Consider the following 8,097-nt stretch of genomic DNA (forward strand, 5'->3'; position numbering starts at 1 on the left):
AAAAATATATATTCAACTTTGAGATAAATAAAAGATAAATCCAATTAGATTATTTTTATTATTATTTCAGAATATTACAACATTCCTCAATAATAAGAACCTAACGGTTTAAAAGAAATGTATTTCAAAAGTTAATGTTAAAGGAAACAAGATGTATAGATACCGTCACCAACGTGACCAAGTCAACAGGGATCCGACAATGAACAGGAACTTTGACCAATCGAATTCCATACCATGAATGAATGAGTTCTAGAAGCAATAACATCCACTGGATGAACTTAGAATCAAGAAGCTCAACTGTAATAGTTTGCATGAAATGCTTGATCGTGATCAGCACAAGCTGCAAGTTATACCGACCCCACAAGGTGTCGTAATGAATGAAACAATTCAAATATCACGGTGATCGAACAAGTATCACCTGTGTTTTGCATGAAACGCTCAATCATGATTAGCCCAAGCTACAAGTTTGTACTGACACCACAAGGTGTCGTAGTGACTTAATTAATTCAATAATAGCGGTGATCAAACAAATTCACCGTTTTTGAAATCAAATGAAAGCGTAATAAAGTGAATCTGAAAGTTTGTTTCAAATGACATCATAGGATTTTCAATTGAAAATAGAACATCAAAGAAATAATGTTTTCGATCAAAGATGAAAGATCAATGAATATCGCAAAACATTCGATCGTTGTTGAAAGGACCGTTAGGAGGTACACCGGAATATGAGATGAATTTTGTGTACCCTTGTCTTATCACACGATTGTGTTAAGACTGTTGTAATGTGATAAATCAAAGCGGATTTAATCTAAATCAATAAATAAATAATTAAATCCGTGCATGAGATATGTAAACGAGTTTAGCGCAAGCTTCAAATAAGTGAAAATACCACCACAAGGTGTCGAAATCAACAAACAATTTAATGGAGTCGAATGCCAAACAAGTTTACTTCGACTCGGAACAAATGAAACACTTGTTGAAACGAATTTTGAATATGATGCTCCCAATACATCATATGATGCTTTGAATTGAATATATTTAATGGACAAGTTCAAACAATTGAACTTGGTTTCAGCGCAATCCGACAATAAATATATTCGTTTCAAAAAGAAATTTCGGCATGGTTACGATGAAAAACCATGTATGTAACTTGAAAAGAAGAGAATTTTCAAGAAAATGTGTTGACTTGATAACAAAGGAGCCAACAATGAATAATAATCGAGTCATTCGAATCACAAATCAATAATTAGGTTTAGCGAAACAATATTTGGACTTTGATGAAACGCTTATTCGAAACGAAACCACATGCGTAACAAACGATGCATGCGTAACATATAAGTTTTCAAGAAATGAAGCAATGATTGTTCGCTATAATGTAAGAAGTTATTGTGATGCAATGACCATTAAGAAGAGTAGAGATACGAAAATCTACTCAGTAAATGTGAAATTCGAAATTTCAATAAAAGAAATTTGAGGACTTTACCTGGGGTTGCATGTGGCGTCCGATTGTTAGGTGACATTACCATGGAATGTCGAACATAGCGTATTCGCCGTTAACTGAAATAGGGGGATACGGAGACATACGTCTTCTCCTTGGAGTAATTCGTGTCGTTGCAGGACCACGTGCCAAACTGCCACTTCCTGATCGATAGTTCTCCTGCTGAGAGGAATCTAGCGTCATCGTTGAATTGCACCATCGTTTCTTCTCAAAGGCCTCGCCTCGATAGTCGTATGTGACGTGCTTCAACCTCCGTTGACGTACATATTGAGTTTCACGTATACCTGTGCACCAGCGTTTCGTTTCGCATAGAATGTGATGTATCCCGACATCCGTTGACGTAAAGATTGAGTTTTCTCGTGCACTAGCATTTCGTTATGCGTAGGTTACCTGCTCGGGAAGTTAAAATATCATAGACAATATGGATAATGGTGTGTGTCCGAGTTAATATTCGCAGTTCCTACGTGATGACCTTTAATGAACTTCAACATAAGTTTCCGAAGGTCTTAAATGCATGTTTCCTAAACTCTCAGAGTTTGTTTACCGTGCGTATTTGTTTGGTGTACCGTGTATAAAACACCACAATAGCGTATGTTTGAAAACAAAATTTTGACTGTTGGTTTTTCGGCAACGGTTGGAGACCATGTTCGAGTACTAGGCGTTCTGTACGTATTCAAGGTTTAATAATCAATGTCCCAGATAAAGGTGAGGTTAGAGCCTAGGTATTTCTACAGAAAACCATATTCGCTGAAACCTATAGCTCTGATACCAATCTGTCACACCCCGAAATTATCAGAGCTGGCGTGACTGGACTGGTATCTTCATTGCACAGAGGAAGCAATTAAGCAAAGACTTCTAGAAAATGAACGCCCACTAAGTACTCGAATCCCCAATGGCTCTCCTATTCCAACCGTGCCTTAACTTTGAAATGCAACCTGAGAAAGAAACATGCGAAAAAGTCAACATAGAGTTGAGCGAGTTCATAGTTTGTTTGTAAAAGATTTGAAATAAATCTTTTGAATAACCGGTTTGTGAAATATATTGAGAAAACGAATTTAAAAAAAAATCATTTTCTTGTCAAGTTGTATAGAAACTTTGTATTTGCAAAGCATTATGTTCGTAAAACCATGTATTTGTAAACTCTTGTATTTGTAAAGTATACCCTGACTTTGACTCCATGCCCGCATAATCCTATGCCTTGAATTTGTATAAAACATGATATTTAATTTGTAAAAATTAAGTATTTCTGAAAGTATGTATGTCCCTGGTATGTATCAATAAGGAAAAAGAGATCACCAATGGGTTGCAAAGCCACTTGTATGCGTGAAGTGATGCAGGAAAACTCAAACTAAGCAAATTTATTATCGGGCTTCGGCTATAAGACATAGTCACCACATGGCCCATTCTACGGACTCATGGATGGGGCTCGCTACACCCAAATAGATCTGTCACTCATGTCCCTCGGTCCTACGACGAGGATTAATGGCCTTAAGTGTTGTACCCACCACTCACATGATCTAAGTAGTAAACCCTCCTTAAGCTAATCATACCATGTATAAAATGTCTGAAATAATTGTAACATGTATTTTACCCCAGCCTCTAAGGCTGAACCTCCCCGGCCTCTAGGACTGAACCTCCCCAGCCTCTAAGGCTGAACCTCTCCTGCCTCTAAGGCTGAACCTCCCAAGCCTCTAAGGCCAACGCCCCAGACTCTATATATTATCACCAGACGATCCACCCTAGTCATGGAAATCATTCACATTTCGATAATACGCATTTGTTTTGTAAAAACCGGTATATTTAATATAATCCATTCGTAAACCATTTGAGTTCCTCGAAATCCATTCGTAATATGATTCAGAAATATGAGTTTTCGTTCGTTCAAAAGCTTTGTATGTTCTTGCACAACGTGCTTTGCCTAAAAATATGTAGTCTTTGTTTATAGAAAACTTTGTATGTTTCTGAAAAACGTGCATGTCTTTCCACCCCCGAAAACATTTATAAAAATGTAAAACAGTAAAAAGTGGGGGTTATGAACTCACCTGAGTATTCCTATGCAAAGCTAGCAAAATACGACTTCGTGATATCGTTTCCAAGACTTGACTTGCTAGTGTGCATTTTACAATATTCCTAACACGGAATATCTTATAAGTTTCTAAATAAACGCAGTAACTAGTCTACGTGTCACCGAGCTCTACCGAATCGTTACCCGAACGATTTAACGGTAAGTTGTGAAGTAAATGGAAACGATTAGGTCATATTTGATAAGCGTTGTTTATCGTCGATAATAACTAACAAGTCTTGAAAAGACTTGATTCTCGAGATATTTGAAAGTAAATAAATATTTATATCAAATATATAAATATATCGTTGAGGTCGCTTGTCGACCCGAGAAGTCGTTTGTGCATTTAGAAATATTCGTTATGAGAGTAATATATAATAAACTTTTATTATATATATTACGTCTTGTATATATTTACCAAAATATACGTATATGCCGTTTCGGCGCTTGAAATAAATATAAAAAGTTATATTTATTTTATAAGAGAATCGTCGAGTTGTCGTGTTTGAAAATAAATATGGCTATATTTATTTTTATATACAAGAAAATGAAGCTAATGCAACCATGATAAAAAGTTGCATTAGGCCTTGAAAAGGTTGCATTAGGCCTAATGCAACCTTTTATCAAGGGCTGCATTAGGTGAAGTTGAATTAGACCTAATGCAACCCTTTTCTTAAATAATGCAACTTTTTTTTGAAAGGGTTGCACTTGCTATTTAAATGCAACCTTTTTAAAATGTAACCTTTTTACATTCTAATGCAACTTTTATATTTTTATTTGCAACTTTCTTAACACTTAAATGCAACCTTTGCTACCTCAAATGCAACTTTTGCTACTCTAAAATGCAACCATTTTTTATAATTTTCAGTAGAAAAATGCATCTTTTTATATCAAATGCAACATTTTTTTAAAGATTTTAGTTACAATAAATGCAACCTTTTTAAATGTCAAATACAACTATATAACATCATTGTTTAAAATACTAAATCTTCTAATAGATAATTCCACCAATGTAATAATAACATAAATATCTTATACTTTAACATATGTCCAAACTAAAAAAAAAAAACAACATAATAAAAGCATATTTGTCGATTACAATGATAAAAAGCAACAAAAACTTTCTACTCATCTTGAAGATCTTGAAGTACTTCAATGGGTAGTTTTTTCAAAATACTTTGTATCCTAGATTCCAAGTGTGCTTGTTGGCTGTAAATATCTTTCTTGATAGCTTCTTCAATTTCTTTTCTCATTTCAAACAATTGGGTTTTTTCAACTTCAAGGCTTGCTTGGAATGATTCCATAAGCCCACCCGGAATCATGTATGGTTCTTCACCACCATCCATTTTTTTCAACATTTTTTAGTAACACCCCGCCATAAAGTCAAAGGTAGCCATCATGCTCCTTGTTCATTACAATCGTAAAAGGATCCACCAAAGCACTTCCATCTTCGCGAGGTTTGTAATTTTTCATTTGTTCCTTTAAAAGAGAATAAGGAAATTAAAAATTATAAAACAAGAAAAAAAATCAGGCAATAATAAACCAGACCAAACAACAACATAACCAAAACAAGCAACTGACTTTTAAAAGTCAACACATAAAAGATTCTTCATTTAAAACCCTCGTAACGAAAAACTAGAAAGAACTTACAATTTTCGTTTCCGTATTGTCATATGTATCAAGATATGAACGTCCTTCGGTCCCTTTCCGTGTACATTCAAACACTTTGGTTAAGCTAGGTAATTCCTTGTTTGGGTCGTCATTTCTCTATATTCATGGTAACGTACACATATTAAAAAAAATCAGCATCTTGAACATTAGAAAACACTAATCACCAGCAACACCAAGACATATTACCATCTCTTCACGAATTCTGGCGAAACTTTTTGGGCCGGCTGTTTACGTATTCTTTTGAGACATGCGAATTTCCTTAGCCCACAAACAACGCTTCTGAAGACACATTAACATAAACGAATTAGCCAATAGAACTCTAAATAAAAAATACGAATTAGCCAATAGACACATTAACATGCGAATTTCCTTAGCCCATCTGGTTCTGCACACTTCCAAGTATTTGGAGGCTGACTCTTGAGTCCAACTTTTATATGGTTTTTGGTGATTTCACATGCTATAAATCTTGACTCGATTCCGGGAGGAACATGAATGGTAACATTGACCTCTTGCATAGACTGTACCAAATAATAAGTATACAGTTCATTTCCTATAAAGGGAACTGCACATAAACTCGAATGCTATAAACAACTAGTTCTTGGCAAAACAAAGTCCAATAAAAGTAAACAGTCAAATAATACAAGATGAATCCTTAAAACAATAATGATCTAAATGTGCTTAAAATAGCTTAATTTTGTATGATGGAAAATACTAAAAGAATATACTCATCAACTACAGCTTAATCACAAGTCTGGCAGTCCATTACTTATCCTATTTGCCAATATAAAACACATACAAACAGTGTAATCTAGAACATCTTAAAAAGGAAAAAAGCAAAATAAGAGCCACTCATTTATCTAGGAGTATTCCTATCAAACAAACAACCATCTACAACATAAAGAACCAATTGTAATCCAATTGGTGTATGATATACTTTCTGAAAAATTTAAATACACTATTAGTTCAAGAATTGCTAGTCTGCTATAAAAGAAAATAAAATATATAAATAAAATAATAATAAAATATACCTCGCAAATTTGAAGATGAACCTCGAATCTAGATAACATAAATCATAGGTTCTTCATTGTGAGCACACACAATTGTCTAGAAAAGTCGGACAATTTAGTAATAGGAACAACATAAAAATTGAAGCAATTTAAGAAGCTTGAACATACAAGATTAGATAAAGCAACGTTTCCGAGACTCATGTTTATGAATATATTGCCCAAAGTATGCACCAAAGCCAATGGCAAGATTGCTAAAAGTTGCATGTTAGTAGGGGTGCAAGTGAGCCAAGCCAGAGCTCTCCAGCACATTTAACTTATGAAAGCTTGAGCTCAGCTCAATTCGAGCTTTGTTTCTAAAGCTCGAGCTCGGCTCATATGTGGTTTTTCAAGCTGGAGCTTGGTTTGTTTATTAATTAATTTATAATAATTATAGTTATTATTTTCATTTATTTAAATATAACCAGAAAACTTGTTAAGTTACATCAAAACAGAAGGTAGACGGGCAACAAGGTGCGCCGCCAACCCTTTTTGAATTGCAATTGTTTGACCCCAAGGGGGCAGGGGTTTGTGTTCGGAAGGTTGGGGTTATTATTTTATATATAATTTAGGTTATTATTTTATATATAATTAATTAAACATTACCATATATCCTTAAAGTCATCATAAGTTGGGGAAGTTCCGGACTCGAATGTAATCAATGTGCCTCATCTTCCTTGACAGTGCTACCGCGCCATGAAGACATATTAGTGGAGGCACTACTTTAAGACCAAAATCATAATATCTCCAATGCTTTGTGTCAAGCTGTAAAACAAAATATATGTTAAAAGTTGTACTAAATAAACAAATAAATAAATAAACCCTTTTAAAAAGGGTATTATGAAGGTCTCTCACCACATTGCTAATGTTATTTTAGCAGCAAGCAATTGTGACATTGTACCCTTATTCTTTGGTGCAGATTGACCAACTAAACCTACACGAAAAGTAAGATGCAGATGTATATTTTATCTGCTCTTTGAGCATTATTTCTTCATGTGGTTTCAAACATGTAACAATTCAGAAACATGCCATCAAGAAAAGAGATCGAGGAATAAGTTACCTCTCAGAGATAGGGTGCAGATTTCCTCAAATGCACCACCTATTGATAATAATTTTTGAAGACAAACACCAAACGAAGAACTAGGGTTAGGGCGTTGTTATGATATAAGAAATAAAAAATTAAACATATGTAGAAATTAGATTCGTACATCAACTAGGGTTAGGGGGCCTAGGGGCTTTGTTGACAATAATGTTTTGAAGAACACGAAACTATGCTACTGGAATTATACAAGAGAGACAAGAGTGAGAGGGAAGGGAAAGTGAACGTGGGAAACTATTTTAGGGTGAAAGAGTGGGGCTAAGTTGGAGGGAACTAATCTTATGACGAAAAATTTAAGAAAATTATGGAGGTAAATATGGTGAATTTTTTAATTTTGATTACCTTTAAGAATTAATGGCATAAATTAGTAAATTTTCTGATAAGATTTTTTTTTTTTTTTTGAAAGGTAAACTTCATTCACAAAAACAACCGATCCAAGACGGGCCGACAAAAACAACTACACAATTACATATTTACAAAAGAACCCCAATCCTTCCACTCTATCCATTTGATAATTTTCTGATAAGATTGAAAATTTTAATCAATAGCATAAAAAACTTAATGCAACTAAAAGTGTGTGGAAAGAAAATATGATATATGTAAAGTGTTCTTAAAAAAACTAAACTAGTGGCATAAAACCTAAGTGCACTAAAAGTGTGTCAGAAAATATGAAATAAGCAAAGTGCCATTAAAAACTTTAATTCGTGGCACAAAAACAAAATGGCAT

General features: G+C 34.3%; 1 long non-coding RNA gene across 3 annotated transcripts; it reads right to left on the reverse strand.

Annotated features, from left to right (window-relative positions):
• Positions 1-4,734: 4,734 nt before the first annotated feature.
• Positions 4,735-7,622, reverse strand: LOC110865499. 3 transcript variants are annotated; one of them, XR_002550730.2, is made up of 9 exons: positions 7,480-7,622; positions 7,332-7,370; positions 7,127-7,205; positions 6,878-7,036; positions 6,257-6,332; positions 5,581-5,746; positions 5,415-5,507; positions 5,208-5,324; positions 4,735-5,036 (listed from the first exon to the last, which is right to left on the reverse strand). It is a non-coding gene; the product is annotated as an uncharacterized LOC110865499 (long non-coding RNA). The 3 variants fall into 3 exon arrangements; XR_002550726.2 differs by having other exon boundaries at positions 5,415-5,746; XR_002550729.2 differs by lacking the exon at positions 6,257-6,332 and having other exon boundaries at positions 5,415-5,746.
• Between the last annotated feature and the right edge of the window lie 475 nt (positions 7,623-8,097).

This window comes from Helianthus annuus, chromosome 1 (assembly GCF_002127325.2).
Source record: "Helianthus annuus cultivar XRQ/B chromosome 1, HanXRQr2.0-SUNRISE, whole genome shotgun sequence".
In the NCBI taxonomy this organism is placed as follows: domain Eukaryota; kingdom Viridiplantae; phylum Streptophyta; class Magnoliopsida; order Asterales; family Asteraceae; genus Helianthus; species Helianthus annuus.